Consider the following 23585-nt stretch of genomic DNA (forward strand, 5'->3'; position numbering starts at 1 on the left):
AGTACGCAATTGGCGTATGGGGTACCGTAAGGGTACGCACTTAGCGTAGCATACGCTCGGCCGTGATCGAGAAGCACATGCGGCACGCTCGCTCACAGCTTAATGCGTGGTGTCGAGCACGCTATAGGCGAGCGACTACCGTAATGCTACGCTACCAGCGTAGCGGACGCTCGAGACCACGAGGAGATCACGAGCGGCGCAGACGCTCACAAGATGACAATCAGTAAACCTTGAATGTAACACACATAAAGGATATTCTTATACTGTAAACCTTGTACTGAAACACTGTAGCGATATAACGCTGCTTAACCTTGTTAACACCAAAGCTGTTTGAGCGATCGTGACGCTCCTATTACCCACTGCAATGTAATGAACACACGATACCGTGCTAAGGATCCAACACCTTTACTAACAAGCTTTTAGTTATATCGAAAAGAGAAACAGTTAACAAGTCATACACTACAGGCTAACATATAATTCTAACAGGATATCTAGACAGAAATATACACAATAGTAAACAATCATAAATACAAATACATAGACTAAGAATGAATGGCTAACATTACACGGGTAACAAAGTGGCAACAGAGAAACATACCATACGGGGAACACTCGCAGGCGCAACCGGAATCCAGTCCTCCAATTATCAGCGATAACTGTTGAAGAGAGAGTACTGGCCGGTCTGGGGACAGTGACCCTTATATACACAACATACAGTGTACTTCAAAGGGCCCTACAACCTTATTGTTCATTGGACACAGGAATGTCTCTCTGCACTATAACAAAAGGTCATAGGTGGATTTGAACAGGTGGGTTGTGACTATTTCAAACAGCTCAGGTGGGTGGGAATCTCCGGATTCCCGCCGCATGGATAATGAACTGCAAATATAGAATATGTCCAGAAACTACTAATGGCCATAACTACACGCAGGAGCGATTAATCTTTACCTAACCAACACCGGATTATTGCTATTAAAATACTCTTCGGTTAGGTACCAGACACCACTGTTCAACCTTAAACAGACCCTTTGTACCACGCAAAGAGGGATTCCCAAGTCCGTGAACAAGTCACATTAAACAAACTTACAGTTATTACTAAAGGGAACATTACCTATAAAACATGCTATTTGGTTCTATCATTAAACGATTGAGTCGCCCGCTAGACGCACACAAACTCTACCGTAAATGCACATACCACGCGCTCGAGCGCATGGCCGAGGCGCCATCACGCGGCTGCGTATATCCGCACGCACGGGAGAGAATGTGCACGTGCAGCAGGCACGCGCATGAGGTGAATATATGGCAACGTGTAGCGTGATATTTTTCTGACTTTGACACCACCCTGACCCCGGGCTTAATATAGGTTCCCACACATATCATCACATGTTCCATCGCTATGGGACACAAACACTAAGATGTACAAACACGTGTGAAATAATACACATGCACATAAAGCTTCAGTTATCAATCCTTTAAAAATTGCGAGTGCAATCAGCGTCACAAAACAATACAACCCTATAGGTTTTTTTTTTGTTTTGTTAAGCCCAACAATGTGTTGACTATCAGTCTGATATGCTGCTAAATACCACTTTAAGAAATCTTTGTATGGCCAAGGCCTTCTGCCACTTTACAAATGTATTGATCCTGCACTGGCTTAATTTTACACAAAAATTTCTGCATAGAGGAAAAATACAGGCAAGATGCAACCGCATTGGAACCGACAGGTTAAGGTGAGCGATGCATGTCATTGTATTGGGACTTCAAAAACATTTTTTATATAGGGAAGAAAATCACTTCAGCCAGCATTGGAGTCTCCTAATAACCTGCAGGTTGGGTGAAAAGTTACACAAGACTCAGAATATTATCAAACAAAACTACTGTATATGTACACTTGTCACTTGCACAGTGTTGGTAGCTATAATGTGTGTTGAACTAATATTTGACCCATTCATTTGTTAACTAGTTATGCCACAGAGGCATGTAGTGCCTCATGGCGCATTGAGGTCACTAGTTCCTAGATAATGGAAAGGCTGAATTCTTATCAAAATTGGTAGATCAGAGATAACGGCAGCTGCCGTGAGCAGCCAAAATGTAAATTTCAATAATAAAGAAAATGTAATAAACTTTTTAAAAACACCAAGTTTGCAAGGAAATATCTTGCCAAGACTCTGAACTGCGGGCTTAAAAACTCATTAAAAAATATCCCCAGTCATGGGGAGTAGATGCAATTTAACCAAAATATTTTGCCAAAGAAGAGCAGCGACACTAGCCACATGCTCTGAGAGTGGAACTAAAAGCCAATGTTTCTGTTTAACTAATGTGGGGGGGAAATAAAAAATGTAAAGTAAAAATAGATAACATTTAATTGAAACAACCAATGTATTAAGCAATGCTTTATTCAAGAATGAAGAATGTTTTTGGTGCATTTTAAGATCAAACAAATGCAGCTTGACATTTGAACAAGAAAATTATGCATGACAATGCAAAAAAAAAAAAAAAAAATTACAACTTGTTTTGTACATATATATCTATGTATATAATGTATACATATAGGACACGTCTGAACATGATCTAATTTTAAACATGTCATTTGTGATTTTATGCGTGAGAATGTAAAAAAGTTCAACTTGTTTTGTACATATATATGTATACATATAGGAAACATGTCTGCACATTACAGTTCAACTTGTTTTGTACATATATATGTATACATATAGGAAACATGTCTGCACATTACCTTATTTTAAATATGTCATTTGTGATTTTTCAGCATCAAAGCTTAAGGTAAGTCAATTCAAGGTATATATATATATACTACACAATGTATGTGTATACACAGCGTGTCTGGCTATATACAATGAAATAACTTTAAAACATGGGGTGGGGAACCATCAGACCTCCAGCTGTTGTTGAACTACACATACCAGTATGCCCTGCAACAGTTTTGCCTCATTGTCTAAGTATTTTGGTATGTATTCACTAAGCAGGGATAACTCTGTTCAACCCAATTTACCAAAAGGTTACAGCAGAGAAACCATCTAAATGATATGTTTTAATTGCAATAAACAGTTACTAATATTCGGCCCATCAATTTGTTAACTAGTTATGCCACAGAGGCATGTAGTGCCTCATGGCTCATTGTGGTCATTAGTTCCTAGATCATCTTTAAAACATGGGGAGGTGAACCTTCAGTCCTCGATCTGTTGTTGAACTACACATACCAGTATGCCCTGCAACAGTTTTGCCTCATTGTCTATGCATTTTGGTATGTATTCACAAAGCATGGATAACCGTGTTCAACCCAATTTACCAAAAGGTTACAGCAGAGAAACCCTCTAAATGATATGTTTTAATTGTAATAAACAGTAACTAATATTCGGCCGATCAATTTGTTAACTAGTTATGCCACAGAGGCATGTAGTGCCTCATGGCTCATTGTGGTCATTAGTTCCTAGATTATCTTTAAAACACAGGGAGGTGAACCTTCAGTCCTCGAGCTGTTGTTGAACTACACATACTAGCATTCCCTGCAACAGTTTTGCTTCATTGTTGATGTAAGCATTTTGCTATATCAATTTGTTAACTAGTTATGCCACAGATGCATGTAGTGCCTCATGGCTCATTGAGGTCATTAGTTCCTAGATAATGGAAAGGCAGAATTCTAATATTCACCCATCAAATTGTTAACTAGTTATGCCACAGAGGCATGTAGTGCCTCATGGCTCATTGTGATCATTAGTGCCTAGATAATTTCCAGTTCGCCCATCAATTTGTTAACTAGTTATGCCACAGAGGCATGTAGTGCCTCATGGCTCATTGTGGTCAACCGTTTGCAAAAAATAACGTGCGACAAATGTCAAAGTACAGCTTGTTTTGCACATATATATGTATGCATATATGAATCGTGTCTGAACATGTTCCAGCACTGTTGTATAATAATTATGTTTTAATCTTTATAAACAGAAACTAATATTTGGTCCATCAATTTGTTAACTAGTTATGCCACAGAGGCATGTCATGCCTCATGGCTCATTGAGGTCAAAAGTATCTAGATAACGGAAAGGCAGCATTCTAATACTCGCCCATCAATTTGTTAACTAGTTATGCCACAGAGGCAAGTAGTGCCTCATGGCTCATTGTGGTAAACCGTTTGCAAAAAATAACGTGCGAGAATGTCTAAGTACAGCTTGTTTTGCACATATATATGTATGCATATATGAATCGTGTCTGAACATGTTCCAGCACTGTTATCTGAACATGTTCCATCACTGTTATCTGAACATGTTCCAGCACTGTTGTTTAATAATTATGTTTTAATCGTTATCAACAGAAACTAATATTCGGCCCATCAATTTGTTAACTATTTATGCCACAGAGGCATGTAGTGCCTCATGTCTCATTGCGGTCATTTGTTCCTAGATAACGGAAAGGCAGAATTCTAATAATCACCCATCAATTTGTTAACTAGTTATGTCACAGAGGCATGTAGTGCCTCATGGCTCATTGTGGTCAACCGTCTGCAAAAATAACGTGCGAGAATGTATAAGTACAGCTTGTCTTGCACATATATATGTATGCATATATGAATCGTGTCTGAACATGTTCCAGCACTGTTATCTGAACATATTCCAGCACTGTTGTATAATAATTGTGTTTTAATCGTTATCAACAGAAACTAATATTCGGCCCAACAATTTGTTAACTAGTTATGCCACAGAGGCATGTAGTGACTCATGGCTCATTGAGGTCATTAGTTCCTAGATAACGGAAAGGCAGAATTCTAATACTCGCCCACTCATTGTGGTCAACCGTTTGCAAAAAATAACATGCGAGGATGTCTAAGTACAACTTGTTTTGCACATATATATGTATGCATATATGAATCATGTCTGAACATGTCCCAGCACTGTTGTATAATATAAATTAGAATTTTCTAAATGCTCTTTAATTCATAATAAAAAAGAAAAAGGCTATGTAGTATTGCTATTAAATATTCCACATGGGCTTGAAAAACATTTGAAACTGTGTTTGTTATTTTGCATGTTTACATTAATAATAACCAGATGCTTTTGTTATATGGTCATTTTGAAACTGTGTTTGTTATTTTGCATGTTTACATTAATAATAACCAGATGCTTTTGTTATATGGTCATTAAAATCAATACGCTTTTTTAAATCAGTACCAGTTGTGACATGGCATGAAATTTTAGCTGCTGGAATGTGAGAACCCTTTTGTGCTTCCAAGAAAATGGACACTGTCATTAAAATCAATATGCTTTTTAAATCAGTACCATGTGTGACATGGTATGATTTTTAAATAGTACCATATGTGACGTGGCATGAAGTTTTAGCTGCTGGAATGTGAGAACATTTTGTGTTACTTTAAAATATATCTTTTTTTTGTGTGTCATATGTGACATTCTTTTCAAAGCCATTATCATATAATACAGTTTAATATCGAACTCTATACATTTTATATTAAATTTTTATATAAAAGCGATATCAAACACTATAATTTAATATTAAAGGGGGCGTGCCCCAGGAGAAAGGGGGCGTGGTACCTGTCACTTTGACAGAAAGGTGGTCTTTATTTACTGTGCCTTACTTCTATTCGCCCTGAGTTGGTCCAGCTTTAAAGGACGGAGTGGTATGTCCCTTTCCTCACTCTGCCAGCCAGAACTGTGTTATGATCTTATTAGTTCGCACTATGGAGCTTAAATTAACTTATCTTTCCGTGGATACAAATACCTTTAGGAACCCAAAGGCGTGTAGTTTTGCTAAGTGACTTACCTTTCGTGGATACAAATACCTTTGATACCATTATCCTTTGTGGTTGTGTTATTTTTCAATTTACCCATCCTGCACGCCTCCATGCAAATACTTACCTGGTGTCCACTGACACTATCTCAAGGAAGCACACCATTACCGTGCAGGCCTTAGTAAGTACGAGACACTAACATTATACGGAAACCACCGTGCAGGTACTGAAAGTTATTAGTTGGCGCACTGCGCCACCCCGTGGACAGTCTAGACGATTGTGTAAATTTAGTGCAGGAACATTTCTTGCCTTACATTCCTCAAAGTCGGTAATTGTACCGTAGAGTTTGATGTTGTATGTGATTAACTTGCTGAACCATCTCTGTGCTTTTTAAGTCTGCAAATTATAATTGATGTTTGCCGTTATCAGATGCCTTAGGGGTAAGATTGGTTATGTTGATACATAGGTGGTCATTCCGAGTTGTTCGCTCGCTAGCTGATTTTAGCAGCATTGCAAACGCTAGGCCGCCGCCCTCTGGGAGTGTATCTTATTTTAGCAGAATAGCGAATGAAAGATTAGCAGAACTGCTAATAAATAATTCCTTGTAGTTTCTGAGTAGCTCCAGATCTACTCCTAGATTGCGATCACCTCAGTCCGTTTAGTTCCTGGTTTGATGTCACAAACACGCCCTGCGTTCGGCCAGCCACTCCCCCATTTCTCCAGCCACTCCTGCGTTATTACCTGGCACGCCTGCGTTTTTTAGCACACTCCCTGAAAACGGCCAGTTTCCGCCCAGAAACACCCACTTCCTGTCAATCACACTACAATCACTGGAGCGATGAAAAAACGTCTTTCGAGCTTGTGCAAATCTCCAAAGTTTTGTGTTAAATTAGTGAATGCATGCGCGCTGCGTCCCATGCGCATGCGCATTTTCCACCTAATCGCTCCGTTGCGAAAAACGGCAACGAGCGAACAACTCGGAATGACCACCATAGTGTATGTGTTACATTCTAACCACAATTGACCGTACAACAGTGACTAATCGCCTCCTTGCAAATAAAAGTGTTGTTACCAGCAATTTACATAGTAACATAGTAACTAAGGTTGAAAAAAGACAATTGTCCATCGAGTTCAACCTATTTGTGGTCTCCTATGCAGTCTTATTATAGGACTAGTTATTTTTATGTTAGGACTAGTTAAATTAACTATAATGCGTGCCTACGCACCATAACCCTGAATATCTTTATCCAATAGGAATTTATCTAACCCATTCTTAAAGGTGTTGACTGAGTCCGCAGTTACTACTCTCTCAGGCAGGGAATTCCGAACACATATTGTCCTTACTGTGAAAAAACCTTTTCGCCTCAATGTGCGGAAACTACTCTCCTCTAACCTAAGTGAGTGACCACGTGTCCTCTGTGCTGATCTTATAGAAAACAGGTCTCTCTCGAGCTCTGTGTATTGACCCCTTATATATTTGTAGATGTTGATCATGTCCCCTCTTAGTCTCCTCTTTTCCAATGTAAACATGCCTAGCCTTGCAAGCCTTTCCTCGTATTCCAGCGTCTCCATGCCCTTGATTAGTTTGGTCGCTCGCCTCTGAACCTTTACTAGCTCCAGGATATCCTTTTTGTAATATGGTGCCCAAAATTGCACACAGTATTCATGATGTGGCCTCACTAGTGATTTATATAATGGGAGTATAATACTCTCATCCCTTGCATCAATTCCCCGTTTTATGCATGCTAATATCTTATTAGCCTTCTTTGCTGCACTCCTACTTTGGGAACTGCTGCTTAATTTGTTATCTATGTGAACCCCTAAGTCTTTTTCCAGTACAGAATCCCCTTATATTACCCCATTTAGTATGTAGGTGTAATTTTTGGTCTTGCCCCCACAGTGCATTACCTTACACTTGTCTGTGTTGAATCTCATTCTCCATTTTGCTGCCCATGTTTCCAGTTTAGTTAAGTCATTCTGAAGAGACTGAGCATCCCCCTCCGTATTTATAACCTTACACAATTTGGTATTGTCTGCCAAAATTAACACCATGCTCTCTAGACCTACTGTTAAGTCGTTGATGAAAATGTTGAACAAAAGTGATCCAAGTACAGACCCTTGTGGCACACCACTTAGTACTTTAGTCCAATTTGAAATGATCCATTGACCACAACAACCTGCTCCCTATTAGCTAACCAATTTCTGACCCAAGTGCATATTGTGCTCCCTAGCCCTATTTCTTGTAGCTTATAGATAAGACGCATGTGTGCTACAGTGTCGAAAGCTTTGGAAAAGTCTAAAAAAAGATTATATCCACCTCCTTACCCTGATCCAGGTTCGCACTTACTGTTTCATAAAAGCCAAGTAAGTTGGTCTGACATGATCTGTCCTTCACAAATCCATGTTGGTTCCTTTTAATGACCTTATTTGCTTCAAGGAACTTTTGAATACTGTCCCTTAGAATACCTTACAATACTTTCCCCACTATAGATGTAAGACTAACTGGTCTATAATTACCTAGTTCAGCTTTGCTCCCCTTTTTAAATATCGGCACTACCTCCGCTATACACCAGTCCTTGGGAACCATATCCAATTTAACCGAATCCATGAAGATCAAAAATAGAGGTCTTGTTAGTTCAGCGTGCAGCTCCATAAGAACCCTCGGGTGAATTCCATCGGGACCAGGTGACTTATTAATCTCTAACTTTTTTAATCGGTCACAGACTACCTCCTCACACAAACAAGCATTTAGCAGTGGGATATTATCTTTGTTGAGATTTTGTGTTAGACCCAGCATTTGGTTCTCTCTGGTAAATACCATTGAAAAAACTTGTTTAGTTTGTTTGCTATGTCATTATCATTTTTGATTAAGACTCCCCTCTTGTCCTTTAAAGGGCATATACTCTCCTTCTTTTGTCTCTTACTGTTGATGTACTTAAAAAAAAAATTGGGATTCGCTTTGCTTTCCTTTGCTACTAGTCTTTCAGTTTCTACTTTAGTCGCTCTTATTCCTTTTTTGCATATTTTGTTACAGTCCTTATAGTGTTGAAATGACTCCGTATCCCCCTCAGATCTGTATTTTTTAAATGCTCATCTTTTTTGTCCATTAATTCCTTTATATTTTTGTTAAACCACATTGGTTTGGGATTTTTATTCCTTTTTTTGCTGCTGGTGGGAATAAATTTACGAGTATTATTAATTAGCAGTGATTTTAATACATCCCATTTCTCTATAGTATTTTTTCCTTGAAACAGAATTTCCCATTCAATGTCCCTTAACGCTTCCTTCATCATGTCAAAGTTGGCTTTGCTAAAGTTTAGAGTCCTAGTTGAGTCAGTATAGGACTGCTTATGAAAACTGATATTGAATGTGACCATATTGTGGTCGCTATTACCTATGGGCTCTCCTACTTCAATATTTGATACCAATTCCCCATTGTTCGTTAATACCAGGTCTAAGATTACATTGTACCTAGTTGGTTCCTCGATTAATTGAACTAAGGGGGTAATTCCAAGTTGATCGCAGCAGGATTTTTTTTAGCAGTTGGGCAAAACCATGTGCACTGCAGGGGAGGCAGATATAACATGTGCAGCGAGAGTTAGATTTGGGTGTGGTGTGTTCAATCTGCAATCTAATTTGCAGTGTAAAAATAAAGCAGCCAGTATTTACCCTGCACAGAAATAAAATAACCCACCCAAATCTAACTCTATCTGCACATGTTATTACTGCCTCCCCTGCAGTGCACATGGTTTTGCCCAACTGCTAAAAAAAATCCTGCTGCGATCAACTTGGAATTACCCCCCAAGTAATTATCATTTATCGTGTTTAAAAACATATTGCCCCTAGCAGTATCACATGAATTGATTTTCCAGTTTATCTCGGGATAAAGTCTCCCATCACTACTATGTCTCTACTCCTGCTGCTCTTTCAATTTGGTTCAGTAACAATTTCTTGCCAGACACATTAATACCAGGCGGCCAGTAGCATAACCCCAATAATAACTTTTTTATTCCTTTACCCCCGCATGCAATTTCTACCCATAATGTCTCAATAGTATTTACAGTCCCTTCTTGATATCTTCCCGTATAACAGGTTTTAGAAATGGCTTTACGTAAAGACATACCCCTCCACCCCGTTTATTTAGTCTGTCTCTCCTGTACAGCATGTAACCCTCTAGATTGACTGTCCAATCGTGAGAGTCGTCCAACCACGTTTCAGTAATGCCTATAATATCATATTCCCTGCTTGCTGCGAGGATTTCTAGTTCCCTCTTTTTACCTGTAAGGCTTCTAGCATTTACATGCATACAATTGAGATATGTATTTCCCATTATGGTAACATAACATAGTAACATAGTATCTAAGGTTGAAAAAAGACAATTGTCCATCGGGTTCAACCTATTTGTAATCTCCTATGCATGATTATTTTGTATAAAATTTTAACTGAAGTTGCTGACTGCCGTTCCGATTAACCCCTCTTTTTTATAATAACCATAGTGCGTGACTATGCCCCGTAACCCTGGATATCCTTATCCATTAGGAATTTATCTAACCCATTCTTAAAGGTGTTGACTGAGTTGGCCATTACAACTCCCTCAGGCAGGGAATTCCAAACACGTATCGTCCATACCGTAAAAAATCCTTTACGCCGTATTGTGTGGAATCTCCTCTCCTCTAACCTGAGCGAGTGTCCATGAGTTCACTGTGTTAATCTAACCAAAAACAGGTCCTGCGCAAGATCTGTATATTGTCCCCTTATATATTTGTAAATGTTGATCATGTCCCCTCTTAATCTCCTCTTTTCCAGTGTAAACATGCCTAGTCTTTCAAGCCTTTCCTCGTATTCCAGCGTCTCCATACCCTTAATTAATTTGGTCGCCCGCCTTTGAACCTTTTCTAGCTCCAGGATATCCTTTTTGTAGTAAGGTGCCCAGAATTGTACACAGTATTCAAGGTGTGGCCTCACAAGTGATTTATATAACGGGAGTATAATACTCTCATCCCTAGCATCAATTCCCCATTTTATGCATGCTAATATCTTATTAGCCTTCTTTGCTGCAGTCCTACTTTGGGTACTACTGCTTAGTTTGCTATCTATGAGGACACCTAAGTCCTTTTCCAGTACAGAATCCCCTAATTTTACCCCATTTAGTAGGTAGGTGTTATGTGCATTACCTTACACTTGTCTGTATTGAAGCGCATTCTCCATTTCGCTGCCCAAGCTTCTAATTTAACTAAGTCATTCTGAAGCGACTCAGCATCCCCCTCCGCATTTATAACTTTACACAATTTGGTATCATCTGCAAAAATTGACACCATGCTCTCTAGACCTTCTGTTAGGTCGTTAATGAAAATATTGAACAATAGCGGTCCTAATACTGAGCCTTGCGGCACACCACTTAGCACTTCAGTCCAAGTTGAAAAAGATCCATTAACCACAACGCGCTGCTCCCTATTATCTAACCAGTTTTTGACCCAAGTGCATATTGTGCTTCCTAGCCCTGATTCTTGTAGCTTGTAGATAAGTCTCATGTGTGGTACAGTATCGAACGCTTTGGCAAAGTCTAAAAAGATTACATCCACCTCTTTAGCCTGATCTAGGTTTGCGCTTACTGTTTCATAAAAGCCAAGTAAGTTGGTTTGACAGGATCTGTCCTTCATAAACCCATGTTGATTCCTTTTAATGACCTTATTGACTTCAAGGAACTTCTGAATACTATCTCTTAGAATACCTTCCAATACTTTCCCCACTATAGATGTAAGACTAACTGGTCTATAATTATCTGGTTCAGCTTTACTTCCCTTTTTGAATATAGGCACTACTTCCGCTATACGCCAGTCTTTGGGAACCATACCTGATATTACTGAATCCTTAAAGATCAAAAATAGCGGCTTTGCAAGTTCAGAATGTAGCTCCATTAGAACCCTTGGGTGAATACCATCGGGACCTGGTGACTTATTAATCTTTAAATGTTTTAATCGGTCACAGACTACTTCCTCGCTTAAATAAGTACCTATCAGTGGGATATTCTCATTATTGAGATTATATGTTAGTCCCTGAATTGGGTCCTCTCTAGTAAATACTGTTGAAAAAAACTCATTTAGTGTGTCCGCTATGTCATTATCATTTTTGCTTACGACTCCCAACTTGTCTTTTAAAGGGCCTATACTCTCCTTCTTTAATCTCTTGCTATTAATGTATTTAAAGAGTTTTTTGGGATTCGCTTTGCTTTCCTTTGCTACTAGTTTTTCAGTTTCTACTTTAGCCGCTCTTATTTCCTTTTTGCATATTTTGTTACATTCCTTATAGTGCTGAAATGACTCTGCTTCCCCGTCAGATTTGTATTTTTTACATGCTCGCCTTTTCTTGCCCATAAGTTCCTCAATCTTTTTGTTAAGCCACATCGGTTTATGACTTTTATTCCTTTTTTTTTTGCTGCTCGTAGGAATAAATTTGAGTGTATTTTTAGCTAGCAGGAATTTTAGTACCTCCCATTTCTCCGTAGTATTTTTTCCTAAAAACAAACCTTCCCATTCAATATCCCTGAAAAATACCCTCATCTTATCAAAATTTGCTTTGCTAAAGTTTAGAGTCCTAGTTGAGCCAGCATAGGGCTGTTTATGGAAACTGATATTGAATGTGACCATATTGTGGTCGCTGTTTCCTATGGGTTCCCCTACTATAATACCTGATACCAAATCCCCATTGTTTGTTAATACCAGGTCTAAGATTGCATTGTACCTAGTTGGTTCCTCAATTAGTTGAACTGAGTAGTTATCATTAAGTGTGTTTAAAAACATATTGCCCCTAGCAGTATCACATGAATCGTTTTTCCAGTTTATCTCTGGATAGTTAAAATCTCCCATCACTACTATGTCTCCTACTCCTGCTGCTCTTTCAATTTGCTTTAGTAACAATTCCTCATCAGATGCGTTGATACCAGGCGGCCTATAGCATACACCCAATACTAACTTTTTTATTCCTTTTTCCCCGCATGCAATTTCTACCCATAATGTCTCGACAGTGTCTACAGTCCCCTCCTGAATATCTTCCCGTATATCAGGTTTTAAAAACGGCTTTACGTAAAGACACACCCCTCCACCCTTTTTATTTAGTCTGTCTCTCCTAAACAGTGTATAGCCCTCTAGATTGACTGTCCAATCATGAGATTCGTCCCACCAAGTTTCAGTAATGCCTATAATATCATACTGTTTGCTCGCTGCAAGTAATTCTAGTTCACCCTTTTTACCAGTAATGCTTCTGGCGTTTACATACATACAACTAAGATAAGTATTTTCCCTTGCGTTAGGGACATCTTTCACCTTATGTAGCAATGATGACCTGTAATCGTCATTGGTTAGTGCTTTGGTAAAATCTCTTTTAGTACCCATGTTAGTTACCTTACCGCCTGCTCTTACCCTCCCCCCAACTTCTCCCCATTTCGTTTACTACCGCCATCCCCACTATTCTCACTGCATGACCCGTAGTTTCTAGCTAAACCCTCCCCCCAGGCTCCTAGTTTAAAATCTCCTCCAACCTTCTAACCATCCTTCCCCCCAGCACCTCTGCCCCCTCCTCAGTCAGGTGCAATCTGTCACGACAAAAGAGATGGCGCCTGACTGAGAAGTCCGCCCAGTGTTCCAGGAACACAAACCCATCTTTCCTGCACCAATCCCTAAGCCACACATTTACCTCCCTAATCTCCCTCTGCCTCCCTGGACTAGCGCGTAGCACGGGTAATAATTCCGAGAATATTACCTTAGATGTCCTTGCCTTCAGTTTCTTTCCTAAGTCCCTATAGTCTTTCTTAAGGACATCCCACCTTCGGCTAACTTTGTCATTGGTGCCAACGTGCACCAAGACCACCGGGTCTTTCCCAGCCCCTCCCAACAATCTAACTACCCGAGCGATGTGCCGTACCCGAGCACCCGGGAGACAACAGACTGTACGGCGATCACGGTCCCGGTAGCAGATTACCCTATCTGCCTTCCTGATGATAGAATCCCCTACCACCACCATCTGACTAGGTACCTCACTATCTTTTATCCCAATCGCGCCAGAGGGAGCGCTCCTCTGGATGCTAGAGGGAGCAGTCTCCTCCGGCATCGTCATTTCTTCACTATCCTCCTCCGATTCCTCGTCCAGTCGGGCAAATTTGTTCGGGTTTGATAGTTCAGAGATGTCGAGTCTCCCCCTCTTTTTCTTCCGTCTAACTGTGACCCAGCTGGCTACCTGATCATCATCCTCTTCTACCAGTGACCTCTCCCGCAACTCCTCCACCGTTCTGTCTAAACTTCGCTCGAGATTGTGAATCTCCCTCAGTTGCGTAACGGTTTGCTCTAGATCAGTTACCTGGGCTTCCAGGGCAACCGTTCTCACACACCTCGTGCAGATGTAATCACACTGGGCCGGTAGCTCCAGGTGTGCATACATCTTGCACGACATGCACTGAGTGAGGTCCCCAATCACAGCCCCTCCCATATTGTTTGTAAGGTCTAACTCCCTGTTACTCTCAAAGAAAAAGCAGCAAAAATAAAAAGTAGAAGACAAATAATCTCACTTATACAATAATTAAGCTGGCTTAATCTACATACTGCCTCCCCCCACGGTGAATCAGGAGACATTCCCTCCCTATCTACCTTTTTCACTGATATTTTACTTCCCCGGATCTCGGACCAGCAATTGTTAGACTTAAATACCGATTTCACAGATATAGAAATTCTTAATGCCATTAAAAATCTCAAAACATCAGCTGCCCCAGGCCCGGATGGCTTCTCCCCCCAATATTACAAAAAGTGTGCGGCGGTACTCACGCCTTTCCTAACAAGTTTCTTCAACGATATACTATATGGTGCTTCTTTTTACGCTCTGACCTCCTTGGCAAGTATAGTTGTGATCCCAAAACCCGGCCGAGACCTTGAGTTGGTTACTAATTATAGGCCCATATCGCTCTTAAATGTTGATATCAAAATATACGCAAAACTATTGGCCAACAGATTTGGGCCTCTTCTCCCTCAATTGGTACATCCAGACCAGGTCGGTTTCATTCCGGGTCGTCAAGCCTTAGATAACACGCGCAGAACGGTGGACCTGATACATGAAATTCACAGACAAAAGAAGCCAGCGCTGGTCCTAGGACTGGACGCTGAAAAGGCATTTGACCGGATTAAATGGCCATTTATGTTCCACACGCTTCAACAAGCAGGGATTACAGGACAATTCTTTCAGGGAGTCTCAGCTCTATACGGAAATCCGAAAGCAACTGTACTTGCCAACGGGGTTATGTCCCCGTCCTTTCAAATTACTAACGGTACGCGTCAGGGCTGTCCACTATCCCCACTAATATTTGCCCTCTCTATAGAACCCCTCGCTGCTAGGATCCGAGCCAACCCTTTGATTAAGGGAGTGAAAGTGGGTGCTATTGAACACAAAATTGCACTATATGCCTATGACGTGTTACTTACAATTTCTGACCCCATACACTCATTACCCCATCTGTTTCGGGAAATAGAGGAGTTCGGTACACATTCTGGCTATAAAATTAACCCAGACAAGACTGAGGTCCTAGACTTTTATATTTCGCAATCCACGAAAGATATGTTGGCCAACAGCTTCAATTTTCGATGGAACACAAAGCAACTTACGTATTTGGGAGTTGCTATAACCAAAAACTATTCCCAGCTTTTTCAAGCGAATTTCCCCAAGCTTCTCTCCCAGCTTCAAAGGGATCTTGAAAATTGGGGTACCCATTATATCTCGTGGATCGGGCGTATCAATGCAGTTAAAATGAACCTTTTACCCAGACTCCTCTATTTGTTTCAAACCCTCCCGGTGCGGGTGCCACCTTACGTCTTCAAAAACCTTCAACACGCCACATCCCATTTTATCTGGTCAAAAAAAAAACCCAGAGTGAAGCGTATAACTCTACAGAAACACACATCGGAGGGCGGTCTGGGGGTACCGGATTTCAAGGCTTACTACATAGCATCCAAACTCGCACAATGTATTCAATGGAATACACCGAAAACGGAGAGAGTCTGGGTCACAATAGAAACCGACTCTATGAAGTTGAACTATATCCCCTCTTTGCTGTGGCTTCCCTGTCTGTCACGCCCCAGCTCCATTAAATCACACCCAGTAATCTCCCACTCCCTGGACATATGGGACATGGCTAACCGTAAATTCCACCTGGCGCCGCCCCCTAGCCCCTTGGTACCGCTATTTGATAACCCCCTGTTCCAACCAGGCCGACACCCCAATGCCCTACCACAATGGCGGGAGAAGGGGATCAAACTTTTAAATGACATAGCTACAGACCACACTTTCCCATCTTTTATAGATCTTCAAGCTAAACTCACGTTACCGCGGTCCATCTTCTTTCAATACCTACAAATCCGACACTTCCACTCAACGCTACTAACACAATTCAATCATAGACCACTGACTTCTTTGGAGGCTCTTGCACTGCGAACAGAATCGGCTAAGGGACTTATCTCTACCGTTTATAAATTACTGGGGCCCTCCTCACAAGCAGATAAAGAACCACACGAGAGGGCATGGGAATTGGACCTGGGAGAAATGTTTGATTCCGAAGACTGGTCCGACATATACGCCAGCTTAGCATCTAGTTCCATATGTGTTCGTGCAAAGGAAAACGCATACAAACTTTTCTATAGATGGTATTATGTTCCCACCCGTCTTGCCAGGATGTTTCCAGACCTATCTCCTCTGTGCTGGAGATGTAAAACACTGGATGGGACGTTCTTGCATATTTGGTGGGAATGCCCTTAACTGCTCCCCCTCTGGAGGGAACTGGGCTCCCTATTCTCCACAATTTTGGGGATCCCCATTCCCCTGTTCCCCAAGTATTTCCTGCTCTCTGTGTCACTGCCTGGGGCATCGCGATGTCAAACTAAACTATTCACTCACATGGTCCTTGCATCTAGATGTGCCATAGCAGCGTATTGGAAATCCCCGGAGGTTCCAACCACGGGGGAAATTATAGGGAAAATATGGCACATTTATACTATGGAACACATCACTGGCATCTTGAAGGGCTCTTCTGAGACCTTTCTTAGGACCTGGGAGCCCTGGACTGCCTTTTTTAGGGCATCTCCTCCCTTCTTTTAACAGGACTAGATCATACCGTTAGTTTTAAACATTATCCAAAGCCCCATATTCTCGGGACGGGACCGGTCGAGTATTCCCTAATCTGCTCCACTTATACCAATCTCCCACTCTGCCCCCTCTCTTCTCTTTCTCTGTTTTTCTTTCTTTCCCCTGTCTCTATATGCTATCTCATAATATTTTGAAAATTGATGAGTCTAAGCTCTCTTTAGAAGTGACTATTAGATATACGGAAATTGCTTGTTATGGCTATTGATCTCCCCGATTGGGATGTTTATTTGTTTGTATTCAAAAGACCATATAAGTTCTCTATTGTATCTAATCTTTGTCCACCTATGTATTGTATCTCATCTACTCAATAAAAAAACGTTAAAAAAAATAAAATAATAATAATTAAGCTGGCTTATACTTATCTATCTTTGTGCGGTTCTTGGTCCTTCATTTTTATGCAGCCGTAGTACTCTCTCCTGCGGCACCTATACTCCACTTAGCAGTTGTTCCAGCTCACTGCACCTCCTTTTCACTCAGCTTCCAGCTCCTGCTAAAAAAAAAAAACACCCATCACACACGCACTATCACAGCCCCTCTGCTACTCCAAGTAAGAGACCCTCTCACTCACTCACAAGGTCAGCCCCTTGCAGCCTCACCAGAAGTTTAATGGTACTGCAAATGTGTGTTCCTGATTGTGTATTATAAAACTCACCTTTTTCTGTATTCTAACTCACCTTTTTCTGTTACCAACTCACACTTACAAATCCAAGCAGCACTTTAAAATACAAGCCCTTACAAAGAGCAAGCTCCAAAGAGTCTAATCACTGATTATATAGGCTCAGCCAGCTGCTTTAGTCAGCCCCTCCTCCTCCTGATTACTCACACCTGATTCAACCCCCTCCCTCTGACTTTTCACCTCACACTTTTTTTTTTCCCCTCCAACAAAAACCCCCAGTACAGGGACATCGTAATTCTTATGCAGTAAAGATGACCCATTATCGTCGTTGGATACTGTTATTCTAAAACCCTTTTTAGTTCCCATATTACTACCCTTGCCATCTGCTCTATTCCTCCCCCCTACTCTTCCCCCGTTTTGTTCACTAACGCCACCCCTGCTATTCTTACTGAATGACCCGTAATTTCTTGCTAAACCCTCCCCCCAGGCACCTAGTTTAAAATCTCCTCCAACCTTCTAACAATCCTTCCCCCCAGCACCACTGCCCCCTCCTCATTCAGGTGCAATCCATCACGACAAAAAAGATGGCGCCTGGCTGAGAAGTCCGCCCAGTGTTCTAGGAACACAAACCCTTCTTTCCTGCACCAATCCCTAAGCCACACATTTACCTCCCTAATCTCCCTCTGTCTCCCTGGGCTAGCATGTGGCATGAGTAATAATTCGGAGAATATTACCTTAGATGTCCTTGCCTTAAGTTTCTTGCCTAATTCCCTATAGTCTTTCTTAAGGACATCCCACCTTCCACTAACTTTGTCGTTGGTGTCAACGTACACCAAGACCACCGGATCGTGCCCAGCCCCTCCCAACAATCTGTCTACCCGGTCTGCGATGTGCCGCACCCGAGCACCCGGGAGGCAACAGACCGTACGGCGATCACGGTCCCGGTAGCAGATTGCACTATCTGTCTTCCTAATAATGGAATCCCCTACCACCACAATCTGACTAGGTACCTTACTAACTTTTATCTCAACTGCGCCAGAGGGACCGCTCCTCTGGTTGCTAGATAGAACAGTCTCTTCCGGCACCGTCATTTCCTCACTATCATCCTCCGATTCCTCGTCCAGTCGTGCAAATTTATTCGGATTTGATAGTTCAGAGATGTCGAGCCTCCCCCCCTTTTTCTTCCTTCTAACTGTGACCCAGCTAACTGCCTGGTCATCCTCATCTACCAGTGACCCCCTCCCTCAACTCCTCCACCGTTCTATCTAAACTTCACTCGAGATTGTGAATCTCCCTCAGTCGCGTAACGGTTTGCTCTAGATCAGTTACCTGGGCCTCCAGGGCAACCGTTCGCACACACCTCGTGCAGATGTACTCACACTGGGACAGTTGCTCCAGGTGCGCGTACATCTTGCACGACATGCACTGAGTGAAATCCCCAATCCCAGCCCCACCCATATTTTTGTAATGTCTAACTCCCTGTTACCCAAGAAGAAATAGAGAAGCAAAACAATCTAGGCAAAACACTTACTATACAATAATGAAGTTAAGCTTATACTTATCTATCCTTTGCATCCCCTATTCCTTTGCTTTTATGCAGCAGTAGTCACCTGTTCCTTCGCTTTTATTCAGCAGTCTCCGTCCCCTTCCTCTGATGTCTGCAGCAGCCATCTTCCTTGCCCCCTTGTGCAGCTCAGCAGTGGATTCAGACCCTGCAGGCCGATTGTGTGTCCCTGGTAGTACCTGCTGTCAGCTGCAGTAGGCTCTTACCCCACCGGCAGCGTCACTGGGCAGTACCTAGTATGCTCACACACATAATAGAACAAAAACAAAGGCAGAAACAAAGGCAGCCCTCAAAATATCTGCCCCTCACACATGCAACAATCACAGCCCCTCTGCTGCTCCAAGCTAGAGACCCTCTCACTCATTCACAAAGTCAGCCCCTTGCAGCCTCACCAGAAGTTTAATGGTATTGCAAATATGTGTGTTCCTGATTGCGTATTATAAAACTCACCTTATTCTGTATTCTAACTCACCTGCTGCTGTTTCCAACTCTCAATACACTTAAAAATCCAAGCTATCACTTTAAAATACAAGCCTCCTTACATTGTACTATTCTTTATCTGCGGGTCCTCTTTGGGGTGTCCTTTCTTCTGCCACAGGTTCTTACGGAAGAGGTTGTGAGAGGTCTGAGAGCAGCAAGCGTCGTCTGGAGTAGGCAGGTATGCCTCCACTCCCACACAGGGGTACTATTACATATATGGATACAGAATGGGCTGTTTCACAAAGCCTTGTCAGATCATTATAATATACTGTAGTATTAATTCTGAAATTGAACCCAGGGCTGACTGTACTCCCAATGAAGAATGTCCCATGGTAACCCCCTTCAATAAAAGAGACATTTAAAATGAGACCTCAGATCTGTGGGGCGGCCCAATACATTTACTTATCCTCCTCCACATAGTACTGCTGTGCCGCGCTACCTTCCATCTCTAGCAGTGGCTCTGTGTGAGCGTGATTTCACTGCAATGAAACACGATTGGGGGAAAGCACTAGCCATCCACCAATCACTGATATGATACTCCCATGACTGTGATTGGTGGATGACCGGCGCCTTTCACCAATCAACACTGCTATCACCCGGCAGAGCAGCTGCAGCGTAAATGTTGCCTCCTGACCCGTGTGTCTGCTGTGTCTCCCTCTCTCTAGGTGCCGCTTCCATCAAGGAGGAGGTAGAGAAAGGGAGCCGCTCTCCATGCTGCCGGCGCCGCTGCTCGCTTTACAGTGTGACAGGCAGGCGCAGCGGCAGCAGGCAGCAACAGCAGGGTTGTTGCAGAGCAGAGAGAGCGCCTCCCCAGGTCAGCGCCTCCCTGCTTTGCAAACCCTGCTGAGCGGGTAGCGCCGGCACTGATTCCAGTCAAACTGTATGCATCCCAAACACACCTGTGGATTCCTTACTTTCTGGCTTAAGCAGGGAAAACTCGTTCTAACTATTCCTAGCAGTCATTTATATTTGTTGTACATCAGACATATAATATACTATGATATACCCCCTCTGTTTTCTCTGTAACCTGTAACCAAGATCCACGTGGAGAAGCTGCTAAAAGGAGGAATCCGGTAATATATCTACAGTGGCAAGTCTATATATTCATCACACATTTGTGATCCTATTTATATTCCATTTGCCATTAGGGAGATGGTCACAGTATGCCGGGTCGGACTGGCACAGGGAAAACCCCCTGAGGGCCTAGGGATCACGTTCCAGACTGTGAACTTGAATTATACGGGTTGGGTATGGGTTACCGGTGTGGCGCTTGGAATCGCCATACCGCCGCCATCACCATACCGATGCCAGGATCCCGGGGTTTAGTATGCCAGCAGGGGGGGGTGAGCACAACAAAGACCCTTGTGGGTTCAGTGGCGAGCTGCACTGGTGGGAATAATCCCTGTTAGTCGGGATTTTGAGGGGGAGGGATCCCGACGTCGGTATTGTGACCGCCGGTCACATAACTATATCCCAATTATAGATAGATTACTTTATACTGCAGTGCACAGGACTATGATATATTTTTTACAGTTCGTTGCTGTTATTAATCTGGTACATTATCATACATGCACTAGCAGTGTTTATCATATATTAATAAAGGGGCCAAGACAATGCACTCTCTAATGGTTAGCCAAACCACTGTTGCTGCTGGCCACACCCCTAAACCCCCGGAGCTCTTACTGTTCTGCAGCACTGCGCTTCCGGCTCCTCTTTGGTTGCCCTGGCAACCTTACAGCCGCAGTGCCAGCGCCACGGCCGCCTAACAGTACAGGACAGCTGCGCGACGGCTCAGCTCTCCAATAACCTGTAAAGTGACAGCCTGCGGCTGCAGGACAGAATGTAAAGAAATGTCCGTGGCAGCGTGTGGAGCAGCGGTGTATGCACCTTGGAGGAGATAGATATGAATGTCACAGCAGCCTGCCAGCAAAAAGTAAGGCTGGCTGTATTAATATGGCTCTGGGTAGTGTGTGTTTATATATGTATATATGTTTGTGTATATATGAATTAGAGACGAGCGGGTCGGTTCGTCATGATCCGAACCCCCCAAAACTTCACGTGGTTTACACGGGTCCGAGGCAGCCTCGGTACTTCCCGCCTTACTCGCAAAACCCGAACGAGGCAAAACGTCATCAGCCTGCTGTCAGATTCTCGCGAGATTCGGATTCCATATAAAGAGCCGCGCGTCGCCGCCATTTTCACTCGTGCATTGTAGATTGAGCGGAGAGGACGTGGCTACGTTCTCTGCCTGAATAGCCCAACATCAGCTAAATATCAGCTCAATATCTGTGCTCAGTATCAGTGCTGCATTGTGGTGACCAGTATATAGTAGTACAGTACAGTAGTCCATTGCTGTATCTTGCTGCTCTGTGTCAGTTCTAGTATCCTAAACAGTGCTCAATATCTGTGCTCAGTATCAGTGCTGCATTGTGGTGACCAGTATATAGTAGTACAGTACAGTAGTCCATTGCTGTATCTTGCTGCTCCGTGTCAGTTCTAGTATCCTAAACAGTGCTCAATATCTGTGCTCAGTATCAGTGCTGCATTGTGGTGACCAGTATATAGTAGTACAGTACAGTAGTCCATTGCTGTTTCTTGCTGCTCCTGCTCCGACGGTCACATGACCTCCACCGACATCCCGCCCCCCTCACTATCCCGATGGTCGGCATGCCGACCAACAGGGACTATTTCCACTCGTGGGTGTCCATGACACCCATAGAGTGGGAATAGAACCTGTGGCGACTGCAGGTCACCACCGAGCCCGTAGCGTGGCGAGCGCAGTGAGCCAGCAAGGGGCTTTCTTCACTCGCCCCTCCCCGCCGGGATCCCGGCGTCGATATTGACCGGCGGTCTCCTGACCGCCGGTCAGACATACTACACCCTCCTGAACAGTGCTCATTATCTGTGCTCAGTATCAGTGCTGCATTGTGGTGACCAGTATATAGTAGTACAGTACAGTAGTCCAGTGCTGTATTTTGCTGCTCAGTGTCAGTTCTAGTATCCTGAACAGTGCTCAATATCTGTGCTGCATTGTGGTGACCAGTATATAGTAGTACAGTCCAGTAGTCCAGTGCTGTATCTTGCTGCTCCGTGTCAGTTCTAGTATCCTGAACAGTGCTCAATATCTGTGCTCAGTATCAGTGCTGCATTGTGGTGACCAGTATATAGTAGTACAGTACAGTAGTCCAGTGCTGTATCTTGCTGCTCCGTGTCAGTTCTAGTATCCTGAACAGTGCTCATTATCTGTGCTCAGTATCAGTGCTGCATTGTGGTGCCCAGTATATAGTAGTACAGTACAGTAGTCCATTGCTGTATCTTGTTGCTCCGTGTCAGTTCTAGTATCCTCATCAGTGCTCAATATCTGTGCTCAGTATCAGTGCTGCATTGTGGTGACCAGTATATAATACTACAGTACAGTAGTCCAGTGCTGTTCTCGCTGCCCAGTGTCAGTTCTAGTATCCTCATCAGTGCTCAGTATCACTGGTCAGTGTCATGTCAGAACAAAATGTTTTGGAGGTTGTGGAGGTGTCTTCCTCAGAGGAGTCTGTACCAGGTACTCAGGATTACCTTGAGTGGTTTCATCCCATTAGGATGGAGACAGAATGGCTGGATAGCCTAGGAAATAAGATTCCTCAGAGTTCATTAGGGCATACTCTATTAAGTTGCTGGAAAAAAAGCTACAAAGAATGCTCTAGATATAGATCAGTCCTTTTCATCTAGGACCCCCTCAGCTCCTGATACACAGGTCTTGCAGGCCAACGCGAACATCGATGCCGACACAGGGATCGACACAGAAGTTAGAGGGGGGCACTATGATAGATTGGAATATAAAATTCAGCAATTTATCAATGCCATTAGGGATGTGTTAGAAATACCTATACAAATAGAGGAAAATTATTGTATGCTAACTGCAAAATCTTTAGTGACATTCCCGGTTTCAGAAGAGTTGAATATCCTATTTGAAAGATCCTGGTTAAACCCAGAAGAGG

The sequence above is a fragment of the Pseudophryne corroboree genome, chromosome 1 (assembly GCF_028390025.1).
Source record: "Pseudophryne corroboree isolate aPseCor3 chromosome 1, aPseCor3.hap2, whole genome shotgun sequence".
Lineage (NCBI taxonomy): Eukaryota > Metazoa > Chordata > Amphibia > Anura > Myobatrachidae > Pseudophryne > Pseudophryne corroboree.